This window comes from Bombus fervidus, chromosome 2 (assembly GCF_041682495.2).
Source record: "Bombus fervidus isolate BK054 chromosome 2, iyBomFerv1, whole genome shotgun sequence".
NCBI classification, from domain to species: domain Eukaryota; kingdom Metazoa; phylum Arthropoda; class Insecta; order Hymenoptera; family Apidae; genus Bombus; species Bombus fervidus.
In genome coordinates, this window is record NC_091518.1 from 16,047,055 (window position 1) to 16,067,125 (window position 20,071).

The following is a 20,071-nucleotide window of genomic DNA, read 5'->3' on the forward strand; positions in this document are numbered from 1 at the left end:
GCGTAAAAGAAATATTAATGGCAGAGTGAGGCGCGTCAGGTCATCCGTAATGACTTTTCCCCCTTTCTACCCTCAGGCTTCCCCTTTCTATTTCTTTCTTCTCGTTGATAGGGCCGGGAGTTTCGGGCTGCCTCATAAAAGTCGGCGTATCCGGAATCTTCCCCTCCCTTTATCCTTGATTTTCGCTGCGGTACAGCAGGGAGGAAGCCATTAATTTATGCCTTTCCTGATCGATCGATCGTTCGTTCGACGAAAGTTTGAACTTTCGACGGGAACACACGGCCAAAGAGCACCGGGGATTACTTTATCACGGGTTGCAACGCTGAAACAACATAAATGACGTGGAACAAGGAAGACAGAGATAGCGAAAATGGAAAATGTCAGAGGGAAGACTCGCTTCGGTTTCCTGTTGCTTCAATTACTTCGCAATTTCGCTTTAATAAAACCTGTAATATTCTACGGAATATATTTTTTATATTTTAATTTAAATGTAAATTATTTTGTTATTGGAGACTCGTATTTAAAAGGCTTCGTATACTTTTATTGAAAAAAAATTACACTTCTATTTATATTGTTATTTTCTATAGAAACGGCAGACAACGATAATTATACGAATATAATTTTCATAAATGTTCGGCAGAACTCATTCAAATTCATAACCATCGTATAACAATATATTTGAAACTAAGAGAGGAACAATGTTTGAGCATCTTTAAAGAATAGAAAATACAATAATACGATAGCCACAATGGTTGAAATAAATCTGTTTCTTCTTCCATACCATCTCACTTACCTCGACCAGGTGTCTCGACAAAATTGCTACAACTTCTCATCAAACGACAAATACTTTTAACCACAAGTAGCAATTGAAATACGGCAAGAGAAATGGAGGAAAATTCCTTTTTCGGGTAAATCGTCGTGGAGAAGAGAAGGGAAGAGAAGAACGTGGCGACACATTCGTTCAAAGAAATGGAGAAAACTCGTTCGACAAACGCATTCCGCGTGCCAGAATTTCGTTTTCCCCTGAAAGGGAGTCGCGTTAAGGGGTGTACCATAAATATCGTGGCGAAAAGGAGGAAACGGAAAGGAACAGGAAAGACGGGAAAAGGAAATGGAAGAGCGAAGCGAGAACGCGCGACGTTCGGTCGCACAGTTTCTCCTACTCGAGGAACTCCGTGATCTCGTTCTGAAAATTGCATAACCCTCCTAATCGATCGTTCGCGGAACTCGGGACCTCGTTCCTTTGTCGGCGACGCGTAATTGAATTTGGAACAAAAGCAAACGAGAGACTCGAAACGAGCCGAAGATGAAAAGAAAGAGAATAGTCAATGGAAAAGGTACGAGTTATCGAATGAGAAGTCTTTGAGAATGGGAAAACTCGAGGAATAGGAAAATGCTTGTGGGAAACAGATGCCGAGTTTCTTCTTTGTTTTCTTTCTTTCTTACGTTTAATCTTTATGTTTAAATCTTTCCTCTTTTTAATGGGTCTTAATTGAACATCAACTAACGAGAATATTAATACATTGTCGTACATCGAAATTATATTTTCCAAATTGTCAATGTTTCCAGACATTTTCAAGAGAAATTTTATTCCATACCAGCCATTTGTTAAACATTCGTTTTATCTACTTAACTTTTGTATATTCTGCTGAAGCACGCATAAACGTTAGATGATGTCTTGACGTTTAATGTCAACTCTAGGAACCGGCCTATTTCGAGTAAATTTGACTTGAACAAATATAAACTTCAAGCAAAGTCACTCTGATCAGCGAGATTCGTTTGAACTTTTTTTTTTTTTTTTTTAATTTAGACGATTGTAACGAAACTCGATATATTTGGTGGAATCATTTTATTTTCGCTCAATTCGGTTTTGTTTTTTATCATTTCTTTTCTTTCTTTTTGGAACGGTATGCGTACGGGAGAGAGAACTCGAGGATGAAGCAAAGAGGAATTTAAGGAAGAAAATAAGCACGGTTCGACGCATGACGGAGATGCTTTGATCTCAGTGCTGGCCGAAGCAAGCAAATTGTGTGTCCTCAAAGGGACCGTGATTGAAGTCACACGAACCGTGCAACGGTGCTTCGTCCGTTCCCTCCGTTTTATTTTTTTATTTAAGGAGTTACTTTCGGCAGCTTCCTGTGTAAATAATTACCCACCAACTACCGTCCGTATCTCAAATACTCCTTCGATGTTAAACACGTGTAATACTCTCCATTAAATTCCGCTCAAATTCATAGAAATCTATTAGAATGTTATATTGGGTTGGCAACTAAGTGATTGCGGATTTTGTGATTAGGTGGCAATGATAAAATCTGCAATCACTTAGTTACCAACCCAATATATTGGTCAAAAGTTTTCTACGTTATCTACAAGATCATACTGTATACAATGTATTAACGAAACATTCTATATGTAGATTATGTAGTTTTCAAAACAAAAAAGGTTTGACACAACGGTTTTTTACGCGTCGAAATCCATGTTACATGCAGAGATACTGCATCCCATTTTCTCAACGAACAAAGGTCCAAAGACAGAAAAAGAGAAGAACGATTATTTTCCAACATTTATACAGACTGGGTTCCTCTTTTTCAGTTCGTGCTCTTTACACCGATTTTAGATGCACGCGTGCGACAAAGCGAAGCGGAAACAACTAAGAAACGAAGGCCGTTTTTCAACGAGGAATACTAGCAGAGGTGATGGTAAGCATTGTCAGGGAGTTTCGCTTTGCGCGCGAACAATTTCAAGGAAGAAACACGAAAGAACGAAAAATCGGGCCACGAACGTGCACGTATACATATGAGGAAAGAGATGAGAGAAAGAGGAGAGTCAATTACGCGAGAGCACGCGCGTTTCGTTTCCAGAGCCAGCCCCCTTTGATCCTGTTTCGTTGCGAGAAAGAAACGTCCAGATCTGCGATTGAAACCAACGCGGCCTTTGCTCGACGCGCCGTAAACTCGCCATCGATTTTTCCATTTTTCGAACTTCCACGGAACATTCGCTACAGCTTCGAGGGACCGATACAACGTTCGCGATCGATCGAAGACGTAGTACTACGTCTTCTCGTAAGCCGAAGCTCCGCGAGCCTTCGTACATGCGTTATGTTTTTGTTAAGAGGTAAACTTGGCAATTTGTGATGTAACGAGATGCCTCCTCGAGGTCTATTATTGGAAACCTTTGACGTGGAAACCGCGTTTCGTCACAAATCATCCTTAGAAAATTTTCAGCCTACTCATTTAATCTTGCATAACTCGAAGGTGTACGCGTTTTGCATTTAATACGTAACGTAGTTCTTGGATGATCTTAGAAAATGTTGTTTCATTCTGCTTCGTTTTTTTCTTTTTCCTTCGGGGGTAATAGTGTATAATAATCATAATCTAAAAATATTCAGTTTCATATAGTTTCCGTTATTTCTTTCTCAGAGAATAAGTTTGAGAATAGATTTCAGATCTTTTCTATCCTGAAGAATAATTCATCTTTATAAGGACAATTGAATATCATCTTTTAAATCTCTCATTCTGAAATTATCCGATAAGCACGAACAGTGACCTGTAGTCGGCTCTGCAAATTTAACATGGTAAGGTATCTGTAGGTGTTCGAATACCTTCGTGAACCTATGCGCTAATAATATCTGAAAAAAGAGAACAAAAATCGATGTCTGGAAAGGTACTTAGGAACCATGGATCGAAAAGGTACCGATGTGCGAATGGGATGAAACAAAGCGACGCGTTATAAGGTCGTGGAAGGGATTCACGTTGCTGGGGATTAAATCGACAACCGGTGTGTGTGTTCACGATGCTATAGATTTATTAATCTTGGACGCGTTATTCTTGCATTGACCTTCTACGGGAACGTGCTGCGCGATCAGTTTAAATCGTTCCATGCGATAAATCTAAGTGGCAAATCCGTTTAAGCGCGTACACATTAGTCGTGCTCAAACGACATATTTATGTTTCTCGGTTTGCTTGAATTATTCGCAACGCATACGTACACATAGAGAAGTTGGAAAGGTATAGGAAGGAGAGGGTAACGTGTCGTGCCTGTATCCGTAATTCGCGCCAGGACATTTGCATGCTGGCTCCTTTGTAAAACCACACGCTCGAACGCTCTATGTTTTCGTTGCAAATTGCTTAACAACAATTCGGCCGGATTCCGTTTAAACGGTATTTACTAGAGCCCGGCTTGGTGTAATGTTACCACTTGCGTCTGTTTGGCCAATGGTATTCCTCGTATGTAGCCACGCGCTTACCACCAGGGTTAATTACTCGAAATGTAGCTCTGTTTAAGGATAACACGTTCATAGAGGTATCAGTCACTCTGACCACTCGAAGGATTAAGAGTTGAGATGAGAGAATGATTTACGGGCTCAGTAAAAATAAATATATTCGTTCTATCACGCATCGTAAACAAATAGAAAGTTATAATTACTCGAAAAGTTGCTCTGTTCAAAGACAACATGCGTTCGTTCATAGGAGCGTCGTTTTCAACGTAGTCGCTTGGAAGGTTAAGAATCCAGCGCTGCAAGAATTGACGGAGAAGAGAAGAGCGAAAGAAAACGAATTGTCTGCCATAAAACAAACGATACACCGATAGCTCCACGTTTACGAAAAGAGGATATTATCCATAATGTAAATCTATCGTTCCACCGTGTATTTCAGTTTCCAGAATACGAATATTTTTCTTCGAAATTCATTAAAGATTCTACTACACTAATTTCATGATAACGAGCACGGATATTCGTACTATTCGAAAAAGAAAGGCGAAACAGAAAGAGAAAGGAGTGAGGGGGTAAGGACGTAGAGTACAACAGGGCGATGGAGCAAATGTTTTTTAAATCCGGCGAAAGAAGTGGCTCGAAGAATTTAATTAAAGCAGCCGCTCGTCGACGAAGCCACCGCCGGGTTTGAAATTTTTTGAGATCTCTCGGCGTCGTATTCAACCACTAGTTGCCATCTGTTCCGTGTACTCCTCTCCCTCTTTCAACCGTTGGTTCTCTCGCGACTGCAGCCTGCGGAACGCGACCACCCCGAGCGAAATCAACTACCTGTGGATGCAACTTAAGTGACTCCGCGCTGCGCCAGCCACCACCACCAATTATGCGCGATAAAGTTTCAATAACGCGAATTTCATTCCCGCCACGGTCTCCCATTATGCAATTAATCGAATTCTTCGGACTTTCTTTCCTATCCGCCTCCTCCCGTTTTATCGGTTATCTTAATCGTCCGTGCTCGATAATTGAGATACGATGTTCCGCTACCATATTTCTTTTTTCTCTTTTCTCTTTTACCTGTGGATACGGTGGAATTAACGATCCTTAACAGGTTAAAACTTGAATTTCATAGAGATAGGAATTGATATATGTGCTTTCGATACTTGATTACATACGTTCGTTACGTACGTACGTATTTAGTGTTTCATTTGTTTATACCTACATTTGCTACAGTGATTTATTTTCTTTGTCGAAGTAAGTAATAATACGTGTAATAGTTTGAAGTAGTAGATTTACAGTATCGTTTAGAAATAGGAATTTTAACACCCATCACTGTGGAAACAAATCTTAATTTCCATTTAAAGAATTGAACGATGCCTGTTAAAGTAGAAGAATTTTTGGAAACATTCTTCTAATTATGTGCAAAAATAGCTGTATATCTACCGTAGCTTCGAAAATTATCTGTACACATAACTACGCGAAGATATTATCAAATGATATGAAACATAATATGCTTATAAATGTTATAATAAAAATACAATGGTGTACAAACAATTCTTAGAGCCACTATAAAGATCTTCGCTTTCCTGCTGCCGTCTAAAAATTTGTCCTTTCCTAGACCTATATGTATGTAAACTCCCTAGAGTTCTCGTGTGATAGGGACTCTCTCTGTTTACGGATAGCACGACTTTCTTTGTTTCACGGGCACAGTGACCTTCTTTTATTTTACGGACAATTATTTTGAGAGACACTTATTTTCCCAAACGGACGGGCAGAGAGCAACATCAGAGATAGACAAGATCACAGAAGAAAGAATAATTATTTAAAACATTGAAGATTGACGGAGAAAGATCGGTAGCTCAGAACGTTGAAAATCGATTCTCGATTTTCAGGTAGACATTGCACAGAACTCGTTATTTATTGTTTACTGTTATAGATTGATATTAATTGTTGTTTACTCCTGTATTTTATTTAAGTATTTTCACAATATACTCGATTTTCAGACTTCAGAATCGATCGCCTGAATTATCCCGAGATTTACGATATTACATGTATATAAAAAAATCTTGACTTTCTCATCTTCGAATTAAAACACCCTTTATCCCTTAAACTCGAAGTTCGATCTCTCCTCAAGTAAATCCACTAGCAATTGGATAGTCCTCGTGTTCGTTAAGATAGCTCGAGTAGATTAGTAGACACGAGCGACTAGCGTGTCGCTAGCGATTGGTATCGGACCGTGCGGACACGCGTCGGGCCTAATTTCATCCCAGCAGCGTGCAATCTCTTCGTGGCGTCCCACCGGGCGGTGCCCGGAATCAGGACCTAAATCGGATCGGACCGTGGCTCGTAAATTATTCGACACACGCGTATACGTCTACGTCGATTTTACCCTACGCGACACGAAGGGACAAGGCTAAAGAAAAGGGGAATAAAGGCTTCCTTCGTTCGCCATTGTGTCCTTCGAATGAACAACGACAGCATTTTGGAAAGAGGTGTGGAATACATCGTTTTCTTAACGTGCTCCGTATTCCGAGAAAAGTAAGTAAGTGTTTTCTAGATCGCGTGACCAATAAAATTTAAAGGAACATCGTACAAAAAAACTTTGATATTTTCTTTCGCTCTTCGTTAGGTGAGTTAGGTTGTTCATTTGGAAGTGAGTGGCAGGAAAAAATAAAAAATGAAATAGAAAGGGGGAAAAAAGCAACTTGAAATTTACAACTATAGCAAAGTACACAATGAGCATTTATTCCAACCAAAAGACGAGAGAGGTCTTATTCAAGCTATTCTATCTGCAAAATCGAATACCATGCGCAACTCTTCAACTAATGATACACGCAAAGCTTCCCTATTCTCGCAACAACAATTCCCGGTATCCAAGCCCAACTTACTCTACCTATCTCAAGTAACAAAATTATTAATCATACTATTAAACATTGTACACGCACGTATTCTCTGTTTGCAGTGAACATTCGTCGATCTTCTACCTGTCTTCCCCCACTTATCGAGGCATTCGATCGGGAACGAAGCGCGAAAGGAAATTGGAAACGTTCCGGGGTCATTTTTCTTCCGGATATCGCGAACCGTGATCCGAGCTTCAGAGTAAATAAATAACCTAATAACCCGAAGTGCCTCGAGAAAGTATTCGAACGCTCGTACACAGATTTTATAAATATAACGTGTGTGTAGTATTAAATATTTTGACATTTCATTGGCAGTATCGTGATATTCGATTATCATGATTATATTGGCAAAGTTTAAACCTAAACCTGAAAGTATATAATATAGAAATCACAAGACATTTGATACAAATATCTACATGTATATTCTGCAGAGACTGCAAAATTGCTTAATCGATCCATTATATTAATTATTCGTTATATCGATAAACTTTAATATTCACGGCATCTTTAATACTTATTAATTATATATACTTAAGATGCATGCATATATTTGCAGTAAATATCTCATAACTATTGTATGTACATTTTCGAATTCATTTCAAATTCTACCGACATAATCGTGACAATCGTGTCTCGATATAGCGCTATTAAAATTTCACAATGTCTTATATAATATACACGATATATTCATAAAAATTTTCAGTGGTAAATGTTCGTAACTGTACGTAACCAACCACGGGGACCAGAATCTTCCGCGAAAATAATTGAACCTAGTCTACCCCTGTCTGACCCTGATAGTCGAGCAACGATAAAGGCCAGACCAACCACGGCCACGTAATTAATAACGATTTCTCATAATCATTAACCGCGGTGCGGCGCGAATACGACAACAGTAATAATAAGTATCATAACGTGGCACATTGTCGGTGCTGGGGGGGTAGCATCGTATTACGCTTATGCTCCCTCTCATTTACTTCATTGTTATCGCGGTGTCACGCGAATCCTGCCAACTATAAACGGAAAATTTGGCCTCTAATAGCCGGACCTTTATGGAGCCAGCCATGCAATATTAATATATTCTTATAACGCTCTTGATATCATGTTGGTATTGCGCTAACCGCGTGCCTCGCGTTATTCCGCATTCCCAGGAACCAACCACTCTCGATGCAATCAGCACATGTTTTATTACCTTTATCTTTGGCGCTGTTTCTTATTTGCATTCCGCCATCAAATATATTTAAAGCGTGTTTTGAATTTTCGGATTTTTCTTGGGTGCAAGTTTGGTGATTAATAAGAATGGAAAATTCTGCAAACTGTACGTGTATATCTGTGGATAGTTGCATGAGTTAATTAGCATCTGTTGATAATCGAATGAGGTAATTGTTAATTAGATGGTAGTTGATTAATAATTGATATCTGTTGATAATCGATAAAGGGCAGTTAAGGATTAACATTGCATCAAATTATAAACTTTAAGCGCGATATTTTCATTGAATTTACATCGAAAATTTGTAAAATGTATGTCGACGCAAAAATATCGCAAGAAATACGAAGCAACGCAATATAACATTTTGAGCGGTCGACCGTTCGTCTGCGTTCCTGGAAAAATCGATGAATACGCGGAACGTTTATTACGGCAGAATTTCCCCGTTGCAGGACAGATACGCACGGCGCTCAGGAAAAACAATTTCATTTCGTTGCGCGAGCAAGCGAGAAACGGTTCTCATTAAATCTCCTTAATTTCCTCTTCCGTCCATGGAACAGCAGTGGAATTAAATTTTCGATAAAGCACGAGCACAATTGCCACTCGTTTTAACCGAACCAACTGTTCTCTACGGGTCAGAGCAACGTTCATCCTTCACCTTTTACCTTGCGATCTTTTTCAGTAGCTGCTTAAGTCAATGTCAGATATTTATATCTGACGCGAGATATGAACAAATTATATACAATTTACTATTATTAATCTTAATGATGATGAATGTGCCTTACTGCTTTTATCTCTTTCATTATAATATCGAGACGTACCCGTGATACGAATTAAATTCGACAAAGACAGGTTTTAATTCTAACAAAATTTAATTTCAACGCTAACATAAGCTTCGCTGACACAAATTCGTAATAAGCATAATTTGTCGAATCAGAAACGCACATCTTGTGTGTAACTAAAATAAAGAGGGTTAGTAAAACACATTCTACATATTCCAAGATTTTACCGCTCAGAGTCCAGTCTCCTCGATGTGTCCCTAGCGAGGTCTGAAGTATATTCCAGAGAATATATTCGCATAAGGGTGGATGATCTTCGGGACGAGCCTATTTATCATCCCTCTGACTCAGACGTCGTGCCACTTTCTACTTGGACGAGTAAATTGAAACGGAAGATTTCCTTCGAGATTAAATACCGGCGATTCCCGTGCAGCGGAAATAGTTTGCTAGCTAGGGCCAGAACAGGAAAGTTTGGGGGTTGAAAAACGAAAGATACGGGGTTGTACGACGAGCGATGCACGAAATTCCTGGACGAGAGGCAGTAAATTCCTGCGTCGCACCGATATTTTCACCGTGTACAACGTTCGTCGAATATGTCCACCCTCTGTGTGCTCCAACCCCTCTGTTTCTATCCCCAAACCTTCAAATAGCGGAGGAAGGACGAAATTGAGAGAGGGTACGAGATGGCCCGTGCTGAAAGGCTCGTTTCTCTGCTCCAGGCAACAGTAACCCACGTTTCACGATTTCTTGTTTCCCTGCCCCTCGAACGCACCAACTCCCTTCGCTGACTAGAAAACAAATCTAGACAAGTTTTATTTAAGATAGAGATAAAACAAAGTAACAGATCGAAATAACGGATTATTTTAATTAATCTATGGTATTTTTCTTATTTTAAGAACTTCATCTTTTGCAATTTATAAAGAGTAATTCATTTGCATCGTTTTTTGGAAAAAAAACTAACTTTCCTAGTCAAATAGATTTCAACGTAACTATTTCAAGATAAGTAATAACACACCAAAGAAGATAATACGTATATTCTTGAATCATATTTCACAATGTATCCCTAAACAGACATTAGCAAATCTTCAAACGTGACACTACAAATTTCACGTTTTAAATGCCACTGTACGTAACACAGCTATTAATATTTATTTTTAACGTTTATTCCCTGCAAGAAAAAAAAAAAGACAGAAATTCCTATCTTTCGTATTCTGTCACAAGAAATGTAAGAAATGATTTTTCTAAATTTTATATTTTGTTACATCGTCAAACTGTTAAATTTACTATCCGTGCAAATAATTTAAACAACGCTGTAGCCTAATAAAAACTGATTCAATGGCAATGGTGTCCCCTCGAAATCTTGCAGGGAGCACTCGTCGTCGTGGAAGGAACACAGCGCGATTCGAGCAGAATCGTAGCTGGCAAGTGGTCGAGTGGGGCTAAGTAAGCTTAGCGTGTCACCCTGAAGAGAGGATTTTCTCTACCCTCCTCTTTCTCTCGATGGTTCGTTCGTTTTCTTCCTGTCCTCTTTATTGGTCTTCCTCCTTTTTGCCGCTTTTTTCCTTCTGCGTTTGGTTTTAATCGAATGCACCCCGCAGAAAGGAGATTTTATTAAAACGAGTTGAAGCGGCCTTGGAAGGGGGTTGGCTCTTCTCTTTTATTTCTTTTTTCGAGGACGCCTCGAGAGGGGGAGACTTCGCGAGATTGTGTTTTTCTAAAGGGTGCTGAAACGGAAGGAGTTGAGCTGTTCGAACGGGATACTTTCCTCAAACGAGTGTTTTGTCTGGAAATTTAACGGTGATAATCGTTGGAAATAATATTGGTTCGTCATTGTAGCACTGGAAGATCTTTTCTGACGAATCAGAAAACTCAAGAAGCTGAGGATAGTTGAAGCGTTTTGGAAAAATTCTTAAAACTTCGTATAAATACATTTTTTTTTTTAACAAATTTTTAAGACTTTGCGTAAATACAAGTACAAAGGATAGAAACTTCTTTAATATAACAATATATACAAAACATTGATTGGAAGATAGAAACGATATTATACTTCAACCTATCGCATAAGAAGCAATAATTACAAAAGTATAAAAAGTAACCAAAAATTGAAATACACAAAATTCATACGTACGTTTCCATATTTAGGACTTTTACCCGTAATTTAATTTTCGTAAAAACAGAATCACGTAAATATACCATTTACGAATACAAAAATCAAGAATACCTTACTATACCAAATATAGCAAAAACATTGTGTACTTATTAAATAAAAAATAGCATAATACAGTGCAAATAACAATAACGATACCAACAATATAATTCTCAAGAAAATAAATACTTTTTCAACCACGTTCAGCTATTGCCGTAAAAACTGAAAAGGTTAAATATATCTTTTCCAGCAGCAGACAGAAATACCAGCGAAGAGACGAGGAGAGAAAATAGGAACGTATCCAATTCTTGGGATATCCTCGGCTCGTCGTCACCCTTTCCACTCGCAGTTTCCTCCATGAAACGAAAATCCAGCGGAGTTAAATCGGTGGCAGCACTGGGCGCTATACGACCAAGGATATATCCAGAGATCTAATCGAGGAAGAAGGGTGCTCGTGCTGCACCCTGCTGCAGTTCCAGGGTGAATCATGCCGCGATACAATCGAGCTCGTGGCGTAAAACGCGCCTTTGCGGTTCTGCGGTTCGTCGATGGCCGCTGGTGTGCGAGCGACCTCGTCCATGCGAATCCATTTGTATCCTCTTCATATCAAGATGCAATCTGATGATTGGTCAAACGACCGTGCAATTTACTCGAGTGTTCCCCGCGACTATTCTTTATCTCTTCTTTATCGCCGTGCAGCCGTGATTACACCGAGCAAACGATAAGTAGCCGCCTCGAATTTCCGCGAGGATGATCCACTTGATGATCTTGCCGAGTTTCTCGACGCCACTGAAGGAACACCGTGGTCAGGAATCGAGCTGTCGCTAAGGAACTTCCGTTTCGCCTGTCGAAACTTTACTTTGACAAGAGTGTTATTGGAACGAACAGGCTTTTTATTTTGTTTTTACGGAATTTGTTTATCTTCTAATTCAGACGCTTTGAATTTTCTGGAGAGGAAGATAGGCGGAAGATTTTGGCGAATTCATCGACGCGAATGGAACGTTGTATCCTCGTACGATCGTAACAAAAAGTTCTTTTTAATTTCCTATGGAAACTCGGCGAAGGACAAATTTTCCGATAAATAATTTGTGTATTAAGGTATTATTGTTAGAATAATGCGAGAAAATAACTCTTTGTAACAAACTTAATACCTATCGTTTTATTTTTAGAGAGTTGTAACGCTGAATGGCCAGTGGATCGACACACCTGTGCCAGGTATTATACGACATCGACGTTTAAAAATGAAACAGATTAGAAGGTAAAGCGATCGAATTTTATTTGAACTCGAGACAAAACTTTGTCTTCGTCGAATCCCTTTGAACCTCTCAGTAATCAGTCTCGCGTCCTACATAAAAGCTAACACACAGATTCTACCGAAGAAACAAAGAAAAACTGCGGTAGATTCGCCTCTGAACGTCTTTCATGGTTACTTTATATCGACTATGCTAATCTTAGAGGACGGTCGTCGTCTGCCACGTTCCAGGACCCTTGCTGCCGCTTTCACGCTGCCTCAACCCCCTCACGATAACGTAAATACTTCGTGGCGTACAACGAAAGGGTTGTCCGTACAGGTTAACCCGTAACCGTGACGTTGTATTTATAAAGAAAGGGTAGAGACTTTCTACGAGGAGAAATATGTACAGTGACTCGCGAAAGTATTCGAACATTCTTGGAAAATTTTTAGATATATATATATAATACTTAAAATCTTATTAGCACCGTAACTGAGACACAGCAATCGTGATTATGTTAGTAAAATTTGAAATCAATCTGAAAGTATATGTAGGAGTTACAAGACATTTATCGTAAACCGATATTTAGTAACAAAAATTAGCGTATCTCGTGAATAGTAATAAACTTAAGCATACGATTAATGCTATAGATGATCTCGCTATGTATAGTAGTTTCCAAAAAGTTTCGTAGAAAACACATAATATATTCGTAAAAAAAAAAGATTCTGTGGTAAGTTTTTGAATTTCCGCGAACTTTCGTGAACCGCAATAAGTTCGTGTAACGAGACGAAAGAACGGAGACGCTGAAGAGATATCGGGCTAACGAAATTTATACGTGACACTTGTGAGATTCGTGGTACCGAACTCTGTCGTTTCGACAGCTTGTTCGAGTCGAAAAGAGGGTTGTTTGTTGGCTCGCCGAGATAACGGTATCGTCCGTAAAATGTTCCTAGTTTTACGTTCGCTCCTATTGACGCATGAATTCCAGACAATATAGTACGCGTGTTTTTAATAAATATCAATCTTCGTCAGTTAGATGGATAGTGTCTCGATAAAATTTACACGCGTTTTATTATCATATATTTTTTGGAAGTAGAATGGATGAATGTTGAGCTTCTGTTTTCGAGGTGGTCCTCTTAGAGTTGGAAATGTTTAACGTGCTTTCTGATTCCACAATTTTTCGATACGATCGATCGATAGCTTTAGCACATTTTTAACGATAGAACTTTTTGAAACCAGAAGCTTCTGTTTTGAAAAGAGAAATGATTTATTTGTAAATTTATTTAGGTGGTAACTTTTTTCCCTTTCCCGTATTTTATCGGTTGCAAATGGAATTGAGATAATATTGTGCGTATCCATTCGGATAATACCGAGCGATAAGAAGAAAGCAGTTAATAAAATATTTATACAATATACATTGATAAAAGAGCAATTGATAAAGTGCATTGAGAAACTCGCCTCCCATATTTTTCATATCCTAATGTGAGATAAAAAACATACGATATTGGAGAAGTTTAGAAAATTGCAGCGGTACTCGTGAATAAAGAAAAACGTAGCAGCTACGTGATCAGAAAAGAATGCCATAAAACGTTCGATATATCACTATATCGTATCCTGTGATTACTTGAAGGAGAATACGGTATTATTTCGTGGTTTCAACAGGATTTCCATTTTATACGGTAAAAAGAATACGACGGCTCGCGTTATTCTTCATTTTGTCGCGCGATTTGTCTACGTAGAGGTATAAGAACGTACGGCATCGTAAAACGAGCCGGAGAACAGCGAGGGTGATAGAACAGCGTTCCCAGTGTCTCTGTGACGATACACACACTCACAGTTCCCGGGTAAATTATCCCCTATACACGACGCCACTCGAGCGCCATGGTAACGTAAGCTCTCCAAGAACTGAAACGGAATTTCTCTCTCCATATACGTATGTATATATATATATATACATATATATTTCTGTATATATACAGAAACAAATTATAATTGACGCAAATCTAGTTGTGGTAATGGTGAAACGTGCCTAAGCAAGAACTTCTAGAAAGTAATCACGATCGATAATTGAAGGAGAAAGCTTACGTTATAATAGAAGAGTAGGAATATTTTAATAATATATTGGTAATAACATACGAAGTATTACCATCTAATGACAAAATCACATAGTTGCCAACCCAATATAAGCGTATAGGTCATTATATAGGGTAAGTGCTAATTGGAAATATTGGTAATATAAAAATATTAATAGACAAAGTTGACGCGTTTTGTGGAGGGGATATTGATCAACTCCATAAATTGAAAGGCACGGAAAGGTACGGTGATGTTACAAATATTGATTTTTAAACCTACATTACAATTCACCGTTGTTCAAATAATTTTAGATAATTTAATCAATCGTTTAATTTGAAATAAAGTTGGAGATAAATCTCTTGTCCCTCGATGAATGAACGATAATCGTGTACTTATGCAATGAAATTAAGGAATTAATAAAAAATAGAGTTGCTTCGCTATTTATGAAAATATGCATTCGTCGGACATCGTTGTCTCTTTTTCTATATATTTATATCTTGAAAAGCAAAAAACATTTTTGTAAAAAAAAATGTTACATGAGAATAGGGGTAAAAATTCTGCGCACGAAGCTCTTGATTGCTGGTATCAAATTGAATGAACAAAAATATTAGATAACAAAGAGCAAAGCAAGGTGACCTAACGAACTAATCAGCGGCTAGCTTACGTCCTTCGTTAGCGGCGACACATGTATCCGCATAGGCTTTTCTACAATGTATTTAATGTATGCGAAGTCATTCCTGATTCAGCGAAGTTCCGCGGCACGGGATGAATCATCCCCTCGTGCACCGGAGCTCGAGCACCGCGATAACGTAGGCACTTTACAGCCTCGAACGAGAACGACGAACCTTTCTGTCTTTCTCTCTTCGTGTTCTCTCCTCTTTGTCACTCTTGCGAATTCCCGTCTCTGTTCCCCTTTCTCTATTAATTCGACGTGTTGCTGCGGTAACTACAGTGTCAGCAACATTACCCGTTCCTGTATCGATGAGATAGAAATGTCAGCCGAACGGCTAACGAGGATGCCACGTGCGGGGATGCGACAGTTTCACTCGGGAAACATTCGAATAGATATCGTGCAATTTTGGTGTATCGAAACGAGGAGAGTCTTGAAATTTTGATACACTGGTTTAATGAGTTATTGCAAAATTGGATATTTTATTTTTATATATGTAAATGGAATGTATTTATTGGAAGTTACATGGAATTATTGAAAAACCAACTTTTACCTGTTACTTCGTTCGCGCTAATACTACTAATATATAGAAATTTTTAAGCAGATGATTTTGTTACGAACGAAATGGAATAAGTAAAAAGTATTAAGTTATAGAACTGCTCGATTTCAGAACAAACACGACGTAAATAATAACTATCGTTGCTTAACTTCTAGCAAACATGGAAGCGCGTGCAACTTAAATTCCAAGCTATTTCTCAGCTTTTAGAATACGAATCGAGATGAGAGGTGCCCTATTTTCTTTCCCGGGCACTAGGCTATACGACAGAGAAAACGCAACCAAAACTCTCTCGGTAGTTTTTACATAATGTGAGTACAAACAGACAGACAAAAATTCCAAAAATTAGTTTTACGAACTCCATAGTTTACGAGCTATTCCCGCATGAGTGTTTTATTTATTTTATTCAATGTACAGACACGACCCTCCACTGCTTTATTATATGTATATAGATGCGTGGGATACCCAACTTGTGAATTGCGACTTGTAAGGGGCAGAGGGTCAAATGTGAAAGGGAGAGAAGAAAAGAGAGGAACGGATATGAAGGAAGGGACGATGAAAAATAAGGAAAGAAATCTACACAAAGGAAGGGCGCAGTGGAACGGAAAGAAAAGAAAAGAAAGGGAGAAATGGGAGAAAACAAAGAGGAAAAAGATAGGAAGAAGAGAAGGAAGAGGAGACAGGAAAAGAATGAATGGAAGAAAACATTTTTATTTTACAACTAATTACATGTATCGATATAATTTAACTCGAAACGACATTTGTTATGCAGTAACGTAATAATTCGAATGCAATACTCGATCCTGAACAGGCGTCGAAATGCAAGCCACGATCCTGTAAAATTACCAAGCCAATTCCATGACACGAATCGCACGACGCCGTGCATTAACGCAGGCCGGCATCGCGACGCATTAAGCGAAATAATTTATAGCGCGAAATTGTAGTCTCCGGAGCTAGGGTGCCGGATGACGTACGTAAGACAAATGGCACAGAAACCAACGGTGGCCGTAATCTCCGTACGTTCGCTGGATATCCGAATGGCAGTCACCGAATACGCAGATCCCACGATATCGTTCCATTATCCTCGGGGCCGGCGCGATGCACCACCTCATCGGCCATTCACAACACGATTCTCTTGATTCGACGGTTCAATTATCGATTCTGATCCGCCTCGTCGTGAAGCTGCGCGTCCATAACCGATCCAACGTCCCTAGTTTCTCCTGGAATCGATATACCAACCGCATTTGTCCAAAGTGGAATCGATTCACAAGTGGAAAGAACAAAAATAATATCGGCTTAGTGGTGAAAGAATTAAGACAATAGTATTGTACATCGAGCGACCTGCGCACTTTAAATTGGTTTTATTTGCAAATTTTTATTGCTTTCATTCTTTTTTATAACTTTTGCGTTTGTTCCCTGATTTCTTTTATTTGAAAATTTGTTGTGTTATCTGTATACAGGATGACTTGGGAAATTAGTGGGAAATTTTAATATTTATTAAAATAGCAAAAAGATCTTTATAAAATGGGTCTGAATATGGTTCGTACACTCCTGACGTTGTTATATTCATTTTTAGATGATAAAACGAAATTATCAAATAAATAAATCAAACGTTCGTAGGTAGTATCAATACGTCAGATTTAAACTTCGAAAAAAGTAGGATTTTACATCCAATCAATACAAGAGAAGAATTTCAGCAAATTACGTTGCGCTGTAAAACCCGTCCCATTTTACTGCTCCGTGCGTCTGGCCATGATTGTACATATTCCACTTAACCTGGCGCTCCGATCTCCCATTCGATATATACATTCCCAGATTGATTTCAAATTGTACAATAATCACGACAGTCAAGTCTCATTATTGTCCTCGTTAAAGTGCACGATATTTCTAAAAAGTTGGTATAACGCACATAATATATTCATAAACATGTTCTATGACAAGTGTCTGGATATTTTGCCTCGGAAATACTTCACCTCGGAATCTTCCACTCCTGCATGAACCTAAGCTCGCTATCTCATTAATTCACGCACCAGCAAACAAAATAATTGCACTCGTTCAATCAAGCCAAAAATACGACGAAGAACCACGCGCGAAAAATTTCTGCCGTTCCAACAATTTTCACGTTTCTCCGCTATTTAACAGCACGCAAATAGACCAGAGCTCCCATAGAAACAGACATTGCCTTATTCATACACCTGTCCAGGCATCTTCGCCGAGCCATTGCATTTTTACCATGCAGATTAAATCACGTAGAAAAGGACCGGTATCCACGTAAAGGTGCGCGTAAACGTGCGCCGATTTCCAAGGAGTCCATTCTCTATGGTGGTAGTAGGAGAATGCATGGTGGCACGCGGGCGTCTAAAACGAGCGGAAAATTATTGGCCGTTTCTCTACTTACATAAGCAATTTCACTGGATCACCGTGGTTCGTGAACGTGTCGCGGGTACCAGCCAAGGATTCTTCTTTTCGTCGTCGAAGAAAACGAGGAAAAGGAAGAATAAAAGGATTCCACGATTGTCGGATAACTCTGGTTCAACAAACGATCCAGAATTCACGATCGCGACTCCGCCACGAACGTATTTCATTCTCCAAGTAATCCCCGGGTAATCCTTTGATTTATGAAGACCTACTCGCGCCGCTTCTGCTCGTGATCAGTTCGTAAGCCAGTGAATCAGTCGGGCCGCTTTAATCGATCAGCAGTTTCAGCAACGACGGCTCTATGTTCCCCATCCGTTGCCGGTAACCGTTCAACCGATCTCGCGATATAAGATTAATTCTATGATATATATTCGTAAAGTCGTAGTGGCTTCAAGATTGGGTGTTTAAGTACTTTTAAGTAGACTTCCAATCGTCTTAAGGATTATTGCAAACTCGATGAATCGATCCTTCTGGATTTTTCACAAAGATGTTATTAAGAATTTGGAGATCAAATTATCAAACAGAATTCCAAAAGATCTCGTTCCTCTAGATTCAGATTCATTTAATCGTAGATTCTATCGTAAGAAATTGATGTTTGTGACAAATCATGTTATCTATTCTTAGGTATAAGAAGTACATTAAAAGTTCTATATTTGCGTAAAATCAGTAAACCAGATATTTCCATAACCATCACCATAAATCAGATATCGAGAGTACATTAAACTTCAATATAGTACTTAAGACCTTAAGAAAATACTCGATATCAATATCGAACTCTTATATAGGTCCTTAGGTTCACAGTAAACCTTTCATCGGAACTCACGTATACTCATACTCTTGAAAAGAGTATTCCAAGTATGTCAAACCTCCTACGGTCTTCTACCCAAAAATCTTCAAGTAGTACGAACCGATGATAAATTCCGCAACGACTTCGAACGAAACGAATATAAGCCTCCCAGAAACCACTAATCAACTTCATAACTTTAAAACTATATTTCTGGAGAAAATTTATTAAAAATAACTTCTAACAAATAAAATATATACTTCTTAAAATTCACCTTGAAATTTATAATTCTCTATCTCACATCGTTGCAGCATATAAATTTATAAAAATACTTAATTATTTATTACCCTATAATTTCACTACTGACTGATACACCTAGATAAAAAAAAAATGTAATTGATCAGTTTAACTTCTCAGAGTCATCGTGTCTTCGATTAACACAAAATAGGTCACTCGTTATCTTATCGTTAAATTCGATGCTACATAAGATCTCATTTAGATATAAATCAAGCAAAATTTGCTAAAGGCAAAAGATGTAGTTGATCAATTTGATTTCCAAAAGATTTTTATCGGCGATAAATTTTACAAAATTCTAGCTCATGGATGGCCGGTCGAATTGAGGTTCCGGCCCCGGAGGAGGCGCGTATCCGCGTAGCTGGCGCAATGGTCCCGGGATGCCGGTTGAGCCGACGCCGCGCCGTGCTCCGAAGGTTGCCGAGCAACCGGTGAATATGCGCAATTACCAGAGGACCGGGCGAGAACGAGCGAACGGACGCTAAGTGGGAGTTACCGAGGAGATTGTAAAATAGAATGTATCCCGCAATTACCCGGCCATCTAACGCGATCGAACGTAAGAGCCTGCCCGCGATTATCGTCCATGGGATCGGAAGTAGCTCCGACACGGGCCAACCGGCCTGTCTTCTGACCGTTTCCATCCGCGAGACGAAACTTTCATACAACTTCCTAACTTTCCCATCGTCCTATCGATGCTTCTATTTTACGGATCTTCGTCAATTTTTTACATAATATATTCTCTGGTACTATTTTTATTTCCAATATCCGTAGTTAGAGAGTATCGGATATTTTTCATGATTTCCTTCAT

At 38.9% G+C, this 20,071-nt stretch overlaps 1 long non-coding RNA gene across 1 annotated transcript; it reads left to right on the forward strand.

Moving 5' to 3' along the window:
* Positions 1-626: 626 nt before the first annotated feature.
* On the forward strand, positions 627-19,257 carry LOC139993661 (uncharacterized). Its single transcript, XR_011801429.1, has 4 exons — positions 627-2,699; positions 11,487-12,334; positions 12,406-16,078; positions 16,220-19,257. It is a non-coding gene; the product is annotated as an uncharacterized lncRNA (long non-coding RNA).
* The last annotated feature ends 814 nt before the right edge of the window (positions 19,258-20,071 follow it).